A 12,570-nucleotide genomic window follows, 5' to 3' on the forward strand; every position below is an offset into this window, starting at 1 on the left:
TGCTTTATAACCCTGCTCTGTGCTAAAGTTTAATCATCAGTCATTCATAGTAATTTAATCATCAGTCTTTCATAGAAGTGTCATTGCCACCGGCTTACAGTTTTTCTGCTGGCGGAGTTTCAACTACTTTGAAATTAAAGGATAACTTTGCTCACATTTGCAGTGCTTTTCCAAATAGCAGTATTGCTGCCTATTGAGTTTCAATGATTTCTCCATAACAAATACCTTGTTTTGCTGTTCATTGCTTTAGTGTGTTCTATCCCCTGAAGAAGGAAGGAATATTCCTTCCAAAACGTTGCAATGTCAGGTCAATAAAGAAGGTTGTTTTTCAGCATCTTGGACACTAGACACACATCAGCTTGAGCTCTTCAGAGGCATATTTTGGAGATGCATTCAATATCCTGGTGCAACAAGCATGCACATAAGTGAATTTATTATTTTATTGATAAGAAACTTAACAAGAAACTTGACATTTTACATGCAGTACAAAAATCTTGAAAAATAAAAGAGTCATTCTAACTATGAATGTCTGATGATTAAAACTTTAGCACAAAATGGGGTTATAAAGCACCATTCTGTGTGCCTATCCCTGTGCCACATTCACATATTTTAAGATGTATGAGGTATTTTTCACACATCTTTACTTTTTGAAGTGAGATCGTTCTCTTTGCTGGTTTGTATTATTCTTACACTTTTGGGTTTATTCTTATTTAGTAGGGATGTGCAGCCAGAAAGTATTCGTTGCATTCGGGATACGTATTCGTCAGGGAGGCATTTTCGTTGCATTCGTACAATGGCGCCCTGATACATTGATACGTGCATTCGTTTTCCGGTTCCCATAATGGGGGAAGTATTTGCAGCCTATTTTGGCTGCAGAATTGGGGTTTTATTATCAATTTTGATGAAACTTCTGGGGAGCAATCATCAGAACAACAAAAGAGCTCCAAGGTACTTAGACTGTGGCAAAGTGGCACCAAGGTAGCATGAATAGCCTAAGGCACTGTAAAGGAGCAAAGGGATACCAGAAGTGGCAAGAGTGCTTTAACAGAGGCACAAAGCAGCAGCGAGAGTGTAAAAAACACACCACAGCTTCAAAAGAGAGCACCGATAACAGATGCATGAACCTTCGAAGGCAGCACGACAGGCAAAGCGGCAAGACAAGTGGCATTAACATCCTACAGCACAATAAAGGGGGAACATAGCAAGCAAAAAGACTAGCACCAACACACTGAGGAACCATGATAGTGGCCAGAACACCACAAGGAGTTGAGTGAGTCATCTGATGTATGGCAGCAAGGCACAGAGGCAGAGGGTAGATACAGACTGGCTGCCCCCGGGGAGAGATCCCTTTCCTTTCTACAGGAAAGGGCTCCCTAGAATGGGTTCACCCCTAGAGTGGGGTGTTTCCGTTGGAGTCTAGTGAGCTCTCGCTGGTCTTTTAAAATCTGGTGGAGTTAGCAGATATACAAATGAGAATTTTCAAGGCCGAGGCAGAGTAGGTTTCCATGTAAACAGCAGTTCAACATGGGTCAGAGGGTTGATACAGGCTGGCTGCACCCGGAGAGAGTTCCCTTTCCATTGCGCAGGAAAGGTCTCCCTAGAATGGGTTTGCCCCTAGAGTGGGGTGTTTCCATTGGCATCTAGTGAGCTCTCGCTGGTCTTTTAAAATCTGGTGGATGTAGCTGATATACAAACGAGAGTTTTCAAGGCCGAGACAGAGGAGAGTGCATGTGAACAACGGTTCAACATGGGTCAAAGGGTAGATACAGGCTGCAACACCGGGGAAAGTTCCCTTTCTTTGAGCAGGAAAGTGCTCTGCAGAATGGGTTGGCCCCTAGAGTGGGGCACGAGCTTTCAAAGCGTGGCGACGTGGAGCAGGGTGCCATGTGAACAGCAGTTCAACATGGGTGAACAGGTGCTAAGAGATAGGCTGCAACACTGGGGATAGTTCCCTTTCCTATGAGCAGGAAAGGGCTTCCTTGGAATAGGTTGGCCCCTAGAATGGAGCACGAGCCTTCAAAGCGTGGTGACCTGGAGCAGGGTGCCATGTGAAGAGCGGTTCAACATGGGTCAACTGGTGATAAGAGATAGGCTGCAACACCAGGGAGAGTTCCCTTTCTTTGAGCAGGAAAGGGCTCCGCGGAATGGGTTGGCCCCTAGAGTGGGGCACGAGCCTTCAAAGCGTGGTGACGTGGAGCAGAGTCTTACTGTGAGCATGGTGTCACTGTGTTTGCCACAGTCTAAGTACCTTGGAGATCTTTTCTCGTTCTGAACATGGGTCAACAGGTACTAAGAGATAGGCTGCAACACAGGGGAGAGTTCTCTTTCTTTGAGCAGGAAAGGGCTCCCTGGAATGGATTGGCCCCTAGAGTTTATAATGGTACAAATTGTTAGGATTAGGCATTTGCAAACAGATCATGACTTTATAAGCAAGACAGAGGAAATTATCTTCTCTGCCCTGAAACTAAAGAAAACTGTTTGTTTTATTTAAGGATCCATGCTGTGAAGGATTGCCAGAGACTGAGGTTTCCATTTGCAATGAGCGTTCAGCCATTAGGACTGGACATAAGGCCTGGACAAACAAGCACAGCATTCGAGGACAGAGGTCAAACACTTATAGGGACATAAGGCCTGGATGAACAGGCACAGCAGTCGAGGACAGAGGTCAATCCCACCTAGGGACATAAGGCCTGGACGAACAGGCACAGCAATCGAGGTCCAACCCTTGTAGGGACATAAGGCCTGGACGAACAGGCAAAGCAGTGAAGGATAGAGGTCAATCCCACCTAGGGTCATAAGGCCTGGACGAACAGGCACAGCAGTCAAGGACAGAGGTCAAGCCCACATAGGGACATAAGGCCTGGACGGACAGACACAGCAATCGAGGTCCAACCCTTGTAGGGACATAAGGCCTGGACGAACAGGCAAAGCAGTGAAGGATAGAGGTCAATCCCACCTAGGGTCATAAGGCCTGGACGAACAGGCACAGCAGTCAAGGACAGAGTTCAAGCCCACATAGGGACATAAGGCCTGGACGAACAGGCACAGCAGTACAGGACAGAGTCAATCCCACCTAGGGACATAAGGCCTGGATGAACAGGCACAGCAGTCGAGGACAGAGGTCAATCCCACCTAGGGTCATATGGCCTGGACGAACAGGCACAGCAATCGAGGTCCAACCCTTGTAGGGTCACAAGGCCTGGATGGTCAGACACAGCAATAGAGGACAGAGGTCAAGCCCACCTAGTGACATAAGGCCTGGATGAACAGGCACAGCAAACAAGGACAGAGGTGAATCCCACATAGGGACATAAGGCCTGGATGGAAAGGCACAGCATTCGAGGTCAAACACTTGTAGGAACATAAGGCCTGGAAGGACAGGCACAGCAATCAAGGGCAAACCCTTGTAGGGACATAAGGCCTGGATGGACAGGCAAAGCAATCGAGGACAGAGGTGAATCCCATGTAGGAACATAAATCCTGTATGGACAGGCACAGCATTCGAGGACAGAGTCAATCCCACATAGGGACATAAGGCCTGGATGGACAGGCACAGCAATCGAGGTCCAACCCTTGTAGGAACATAAGGCTTGGCTGGACAGGCACAGCAATCGAGGTCAAACCCTTGTAGGGACATAAGGCCTGGACGGACAGGCACAGCATACGAGGACAGAGGTGAATCCCATCTAGGGACATAAGGCCAGGACAGACAGGTGCAGCATTCAAGGTCAAACACTTGTAGTAACATAAAGCCTGGACAGACAAGCACAGCAATCGAGGTCAAATCCTTGTAGGGACATAAGGCCTAAATGGACAGGCACAGCAATCGAGGTCAAACCCTTGTAGGGACATAAGGCCTGGATGGACAGGCACAGCCATCAAGGTCAAACACTTGAAGGAACATAAGGCCTGGACTGACAGGCACAGCAATTGAGGACAGAGGTGAATTCCACATAGGGATATAAGGCCTGGACGGACAGGCGCAGCATTTGAGGTCAAACACTTGTAGGAACATAAGGTCTGGACGGACAGGCACAGCAATCGAGGTCAAACCTTTGTAGGGACATAAGGCCTGGATGGACAGGCACAGCAATCAAGGACAGAGGTGAATCCCACGTAGAGGCATAAGGCCTGGACGGACAGGCACAGCAATCGAGGACAGAGGTGAATCCCACGTAGGAACATAAGGCTTGGACGGACAGGCACAGCATTCGAGGACATTGTTGATTCCCACATAGGGACATAAGGCCTGGACAGACAGGCGCAGAATTCAAGGTCAAACACTTGTAGTAACATAAGGCGTGGATGGACAGGCACAGCAATCGAGGTCAAACCCTTGTTGGGACATAAGGCCTGGATGGACAGGCACAGCATTCGAGGACAGAAGTGAATCCCACCTAGGGACATAAGGCCTGGACGGATAAGCACAGCAATCGAGGACAGAGGTGAATCCCACGTAGGAACATAAGGCCTGGACGGAGAGGCACAGCATACGAGGACAGAGGTGAATCCCATCTAGGGACATAAGGCCAGGACAGACAGGTGCAGCATTCAAGGTCAAACACTTGTAGTAACATAAAGCCTGGACAGACAAGCACAGCAATCGAGGTCAAATCCTTGTAGGGACATAAGGCCTAAATGGACAGGCACAGCAATCGAGGTCAAACCCTTGTAGGGACATAAGGCCTGGATGGACAGGCACAGCCATCAAGGTCAAACACTTGAAGGAACATAAGGCCTGGACTGACAGGCACAGCAATTGAGGACAGAGGTGAATTCCACATAGGGATATAAGGCCTGGACGGACAGGCGCAGCATTTGAGGTCAAACACTTGTAGGAACATAAGGCCTGGACGGACAGGCACAGCAATCGAGGTCAAACCTTTGTAGGGACATAAGGCCTGGATGGACAGGCACAGCAATCGAGGACAGAGGTGAATCCCACGTAGAGGCATAAGGCCTGGACGGACAGGCACAGCAATCGAGGACAGAGGTGAATCCCACGTAGGAACATAAGGCTTGGACGGACAGGCACAGCATTCGAGGACATTGTTGATTCCCACCTAGGGACATAAGGCCTGGACAGACAGGCGCAGAATTCAAGGTCAAACACTTGTAGTAACATAAGGCGTGGATGGACAGGCACAGCAATCGAGGTCAAACCCTTGTTGGGACATAAGGCCTGGATGGACAGGCACAGCATTCGAGGACAGAAGTGAATCCCACCTAGGGACATAAGGCCTGGACGGATAAGCACAGCAATCGAGGACAGAGTCAATCCCACGTAGGGACATAAGGCCTGGATAGACAGGCACAGCAATCGAGGTCAAACCCTTGTAGGGACATAAGCCCTGGAAGGACAGGCAGAGCAATCAAGGACAGAGGTGATTCCCACGTAAGGACATAAGGCCTATACGGACAGGCACAGCAATCGAGGTCAAACCCTTGTAGGAACATAAGGCTTAGACAGACAGGCACAGCAATCGAGGACAGAGTCAATCCCGCATAGGGACATAAAGCCTGGATGGACAGGCACAGCAATCGAGGTCAAACCCTTGTAGGGACATAAGGCCTGGATGAACATGCAAAGCAGTCGAGGACAGAGGTAATTCCCATGTAAGGACCTAAGGCCTGGATGGACAGGCACAGCAATCGAGGACAGAGGTGATTCCCATGTAAGGACATAAGGCCTAGACAGACAGGCACAGCAATTGAGGTCAAAGCCTTGTAGGAACATAAGGCCTGGACGGACAGGGATAGCATTCGAGGTCAAACACTTGTAGGAACATAAGGCCTGGACAGACAGGCACAGCGTTTGAGGTCAGGCCCTTGTAGGACGTATGTCCTGGACAGCGGACAGAGAGGCACAGCATTTCAGGTCAATCCCTTGTAGGGACGTACGGCCTGGACAGTGGACGGTCAGGCACAGCGTTTCAGGTCAGGTACATGTACTGCAGTGCTTATATTATCTGGAGCACAGGAGGCAGTTGGGGCTGCTGCAAGGCTTTCAATTGCTTTTATTCATCTTGCCATTCACAGGGAAAATTTGGAAACCCAAGCAAAGGCAGGTTTACTTTAAATAAACACTAGCATTTCTATCAACTCTGGTGCCAGCCTTGAGTGGTGAGGGTTCATGATATCCCCTGTCATTGAAAAGACACGTTCACTGGGCACACTGGTTGGTGGACATGACAGATATCGCTGAGCCACTTTGGCTAGGTATGGCGAGACAGTGGACTTGTGTTCCCAATATGCCAGCAGATCTGTCTGCATGTTCTCTGTCGGCTCTGAGAGATACCGTGCTACTGACAGCTGTGCTGGTGTTTCCTTTGCTTGGGCAGGCTGAGAGTCACTTATGCCAGCTGCTTTCTCTCTCGCCTGTCGCACAACAGATGAAACTTTATGGGCAACATACCTTTGGCGTTCTGAAGTGGAGGAGGAGGTACTATCTGTCGCTGACACAGTGCTGCTTCTGCTTGGGCTAGCAGCACAACTCTCTGACATGCCCACTGTTTCCACCTCTGCTTCACGCCTAATCTGTCTCTTTGCTAACAGCAGGTCCTTCACCAATATGAGACAATCGTACTGTAGGGAGAGTTTCCCTTTCACACGGGGATCAAAGACTGAGGTGAGCATGTTTGTGCGGTCTTGTGTTAAAGGCCTTAATCTCTCTTTCACCTGCTGCTGCAAAACGTCCAGACAATGCAGCCCCTCAACTGTCATTCCCTCTTCCTGTTTAAAGGCCTCCAAAGTTTCATCCAGAAAATTAACTATAGGGATGATGTCAGCCAAGGTGGCACTTCTGGAACTCAGCTCCTCCATGACATCCTTGAAGGGCTGCAGGATTTTTACCAGCTGACTCATGACTAACCAATCATGATGCCCTAGGGGATTCTGCACACCTATGTCCATTGTACCAGAAAGTTCATGAAGGGGTGTCTACAGCTCCACTAACATCTCCAGCATCATAAAGTGGAATTCCACCGGGTGGCAATGTCTTGAATGAGATGCTTGTGAGGCATCTCCAAATCAGTCTAGTTTTGTTGGAGAACCTGCCCCACCTTCACACTTCTGTGGAAGTGCCCTGCTATGTTCCTGCACTTCTGTATTAACCTATGCAGGCATGCATTCTCTTTGTCATTGGAATCCAACCCCAGAGCTGACTTCACTACCAGGTGCAGAGTGTGTGCAAAACATCGGATGTTTTTAAAGTGCCCGTCGTTTATTGCCTTAACATTGTTTGCATCCTTGTCTCTGACAAAGAACCCTGTCTGAGTATTCCTGTCTCGCTGGTGTAGTTGCCAGCCCTCCAGCATCTGTCTGATGCATGCTAGAATATTAGCTGTGGTATGGGCCTGGTCCGTCAGGTGGGTGTGCAGTAAAGCCCACCTCCACCCTGATACTTGTTCAGTAATAGAGCTGCTGGCTGCCCCTGCCTCAGCCAGGTCCCACCAGTGTGCTGTCAGGAGAGGTAAGAGTGTGCAGCAGTCATGGCGGCCCAGATATCGCAGGTGAAATGCACGCTCCCCTCTGCCTTAGCTAGCAGTGCTTGCATGCGACTGCGACACTGCTTGTACAGGCTGGGGATGACCTTTCTGCTAAATGTGGTTCTGGAGGGGACTTTGTAATTTGGAACTACGACCTTTAGAAAACACTTGAAACCCACATTCTCTACTAACTGCAAGGGCTGGTCATCAAGGGCAATCATTTCCCCAATGCTCCTGGTTACAACTTTTGAGGCTGCCTGCCTCCTACCCCGGGATAGTGTTACCGCATTCCACCCCATTTCCTCCATGGTGGGTTGTCGCTTCTGCCACATGTCAGGGGGTTGTTGGCCTGCCACCTGACTGCTAGAAGGGGATGAGGGCGTGGGCTGACTCTGCTGCTTTTGAACCACTTTATGCTGCTTGGAAGGGGTCCCCTGACTACTACTGCCACAATTTCTAGATGGCAGTAATCTTCATATGATGTGTCATGCCAAAATTAGATAGATGTCCCATTTGCTTGCCTCTGCTAATATCCCTGGCACAGTAATTACACCAAGCAAAACCAGGTCACCCGTCACTTTAAAGTAGCTCCTGATCGCAGATGTCTTTCGTGATTCTCCCTTCTCTAAAGCCTTGGGAGTGGATGTTGGCACTAGAGCTGAAGTAGTGGGTGCACCCTGAGAAGCAATGCCAGGGGCCTCAGTCAGCCTCTGTGCTTGCACTGACTGCTCTTCCTCCTCATCTGTTTCATCTCTCCCCTCCTGCACTGAAGTGGAGGCTAAGACAGGACTAACTGATCCTCCCAAAGATTCGTCACCTATTACTTCTTCCGTTTCAGATGAGAATCCCACACAAGATGATTCTTCATCTGAATCAGAAGCAAACAGTGTTTGCGCTACATTGTCAACACTCAGTGTTAGTTGAGACTTCTGTCCCCCTACTGCTTTTGGGTCTCGACATTTTATCTGGCATGACTCAGCCTCCCCTTCCCTCACCTCCTAAACTACAGGGCCAGAAACAGGTGGTGGTGATGGTGATGCATCATGGTCAGATTTCATTTTTTTCTGGATGGAATTGCCTGCCTCTACAAAGAGTTTAGATTGCGACAGGTGCCTTTTTAACTTTAATGGGAGAGTGTCACTAGTGTCTTTTGAACCTCCTCCTCTGCCAGTCCCAATCACTTGACTACATCTAGCTTTCTCTGACATTATGGATTTAATGTCACTGCCTAGTGCCTACCCACTGCCCACTGTCATGGTGCTTTTCTGTGCACTAATCTAATGCGTGTGGTGTGCCCACACACCCAGCTTGCTTGTAAGCACAAAAGAGGCATACTGGGGATTTCACTGCACAGACTGTCCCAATAATAAAGTTCAGTCTGTTAAACTACCCACTGCCACTGTCACAGTGCCTTGCTGTGCACTAATGTAACGCGTGTGGTGTGCCCACACACGCAGCTTGCTTGTAAGCACAAAAGAGGCCGACTGGGGATTTCACTGTACAGACAGTCCCAATAATAAAGTTCAGTCTGTTAAACTACCCACTGCCCACTGTCACGGTGCCTTGCTGTGCACTAATGTATCGCGTGTGGTGTGCCCACACACGCAGCTTGCTTGTAAGCACAAAAGAGGCCGACTGGGGATTTCACTGCACAGACCGTCCCAATAATAAAGTTCAGTGTGTTCAACTACCCACTGCCCACTGAAGCCCAGTGCACAGAGAGACTGAGTGAGTTGAATTAAACAAACTCAGTTTTAAAAAGCTGGATTTGTTGGCACAGCACGAAAATCGATGAAATATATTTTCCAATGCAAATTCTAGCAAAATTGAATATATCTCTCCCAGCCACAACACCCAAATCGTGCTTGCTTGCAGCCTAGCTGAGAGGGTGAATGAAAAAAAATGGGACTGCTAGCAGCTTCTCTCCCTGGCACACAGAGACCGTCTCAGATCACCTAAATAATAAACTGCTTAAAACACAAACAGGGCTAGCTGGCACTGCAGCAAAGTAAAGCCCACAAAACCCACCCTCCCACACCACCCCTGAAAAGGAAGTGCGTGGCATGCCTCGTGCTGAAGAATATATAGTGCTGAGTCATTAGTAAAATGGTCACCGTGCACTGAATGACAGTGTGATTGGCTGCATTCAGTGCATTTCACAGAATGTAAGTGCTGATACGTTGCATTCCGGTATCCATGCCAACCTGTCCGACCCTTTCCTGTGAGTCACTGGGGCTTGCAAAAATTGGCTGTATGGGGACGGGGCCATGGGAGGGGCCGCAGTCCGGGGGCAGTAGCCCCGGGACACGCGTATGTCCCGGGGCTTGCAAAAATTGGCAGTCCGGCAGCTTGGCCGAGTGCCCCGACACAGCTGCCTGTGTCGGGGCCTACAACAAAGGTAGGGGGGAGGGGCGATTTAGTTAGGGCTGGGGGGTGTGTTAGATAGGGGAAGGGCGAGGAAGGTGGGGGGGGGGGGGGGGCAAAAAAACGTTCCCTCCAAGGCTGCTCCGATTTTGGAGCAGCTTTGGAGGGAATGGGGAAAGCCATTGGGGCTCCCCTCGGGCTCGGTGCGTGCAAAGGGGTGTACATGTGTGCACCCCTTTGTGCGCGCTGACCCAGGATTTTATAGGAATTAAAATTAAAATCGCCATTGCAAAATGGCGGACAGCGAATGCAACGGATACTAAGTTATATTCGTGGGGAGGCGTGATACGTTTCGCCTCCCCACGAATATAACGAATAGGGACATATACGTTGCGGATTGCCAATATGGCAAAAACAAATGCACACCCCTATTATTTAGTATAATCTCAGATGAATGGCAAAGGAGGCAGACATAGTGTGACATTCCACCAGAAGATGTAAGAATGGCCCAAAATCCCAAAATCCATATTATCCTTTGCTGCCACCTGACTTCTGCAATACGAGGAAACAACAAAGTCAGTTAACACAAAGTCTTGGCAAGCCATTCTGCTGTCTAACATATGACATGTAAGCAACAGAATGCCATCAACATATCTGCTGAATGGTCTTGACTGGCAAGCCAGAAGCAGCCATACTGGAGGCCACTCCAATTCTGAAAGAGTGGGAGCTCTACCTCCCTGTCTGTATCCTCACTGCCTGGAGCGCCTGTTTAAGAATGGCAGTAAACTGGAATCTGCTGAGGGGTGAACCATCTTTGTGCACTTCCTATTACAATCTCTGGCCATGGGGATGTAACAGGAAGTAATTCCTCACATTGCACACAGGGCAGGTAACAAGACCCAGCATTTTGAACACTGTGATGAGGTGTCCCTTGCTCAACTGGCCTGTTTTTTTTACTTTTGAATGCACAAAGTTAGCTTGTCAGTGAATAATGATGAAACATTCTCAGCTAGCAGATTGCACACCATCCTGGTTGCGCGATGCCACTATCAATTCCTCAACTTGCAATGCAGCAAAAAGGGCTAGCAAAAAGGCCACCCTGAATAGGGCCATCTCAAATTTGGAAGAAGCTATGGCTGGCAAAGAATGCCAAAGGGCTAACCAGCGTTCATAGGTGATAGGTCTGGGAGTATTTGGTCTTAGGCCTATTTTTCTCATCCTTGCAGCCATTACCCTTTCAACAGCAAAGTCCTGGGAGGGGTTCTGCCATCCCCAGGCTCTGGCGAAGAAAGCCAAACCTGACACCATGCTCCTGGAGTCCTTGGAATGCCTGGTGGAGGAAATAATATACTCCACTACCATGTGTTCAGTGATCAGAACAGGTGCCATGTTCCTGCTCACGTAGAACCACATCATTTGGTTGTATCCCCAGCTGAAAAGCCTCCAGGTGGTGGGGGCCAAGGATCTGCACAGGGTCCCTTGTATCCGGGCTAAAAGTTCCCCTAAATGACTTGGAACAGAGGATCCATTCCTCTTTGCTTCTGGGGCCAGCTTCCTGAAAATGTACCACTGGCAATGAGAAAGAGAGTATATCACTTGCTCGCGCAGCGATGTTAAGCCACAAGCACATCAGAACAAACATCTTTAACAGCTCTTTCCTTAACAGCTCTTAAACCAGTAGAGACTCTGTGGACTGGCGATGAATAACCTCCACAACTGCCATGTTGTTGCAGCGAAATATCACCATTAGATAACCTCAATCACGTATCCCACTTAGCTAATTATTACTTGTATAATCTCCTCTGTTATTTGTATGTTTTTACTGTTCCTCATATAATTATGCAATAATTGTAAAGCCTGTTGCTAAGTTCTGTTCTCTGTAAACCGACGAGATGTTCCCAACGTTCGTCGGTATATAAAAGTTATTAAATAAAATAAATAAATAAAATAAATTCTATTGCTCAAGTGATCTCCACAGACATGCGGAGCTATCACAATTGGGAAGAGCTCCAGAAAGATGATTCTGCAAAGAACACCAGCTGTCCCCTACTCCAGCAGCCATGTGGCAGCACACCAAGACCCCCAGAAGAAAAGATAAAAACTGATCTCTTCGGAGGCTCCGAATATAATTCTAAGTCATCACTGCTGACAGGGTGGGTGGTGCATCATTGAAATCCCATTAAACCCAGCCAGGAAAGCCTCCCATTGGTGTGGACACTCTTATCTGGTGAGAATTCTTGCTAATCCCTGCTGTTGCCAAAGTCAACCAGTGCAGAAAAGGGAATAACCCAGCAAGCAAATGCAAGAGACCCAATGGGGTCTCTTGCATTTGCTGCCACAGGGGTAAGCTTCACATGTGCTGCCACAGGGTAACCTTCCTGGCAGCACATGTGAAGCTAACTGTAATCAGGAGTTAAAAATAACATAAGAGGGTAAATACATTTGGTTTTTTTTTTTTCTGACCTGAGTTCTGAGGCTGTAGAATGCATTGCTAGGGCGTGGCTTGCTTTCTTTCCTCTCTGGGTGTTTGTCTGCCTGGGGGGAGGGACTGTTGTGGCTCAAAGTAAAGAACCTGAAACTGTATGACAAGAGTCTTAAGTGACAGGCTTCAGAGAATAAAAATAACAAACAGTATCTTGTTATCAGTGCTGGCAGGAAGATAACACCTCAGGAGGACTTACAAGCCTCAGGGGGAGGTTGGGAGAATCAGTTGTGAAGT

Source organism: Rhinatrema bivittatum, chromosome 3 (genome assembly GCF_901001135.1).
Source record: "Rhinatrema bivittatum chromosome 3, aRhiBiv1.1, whole genome shotgun sequence".
Classification (NCBI taxonomy): domain Eukaryota; kingdom Metazoa; phylum Chordata; class Amphibia; order Gymnophiona; family Rhinatrematidae; genus Rhinatrema; species Rhinatrema bivittatum.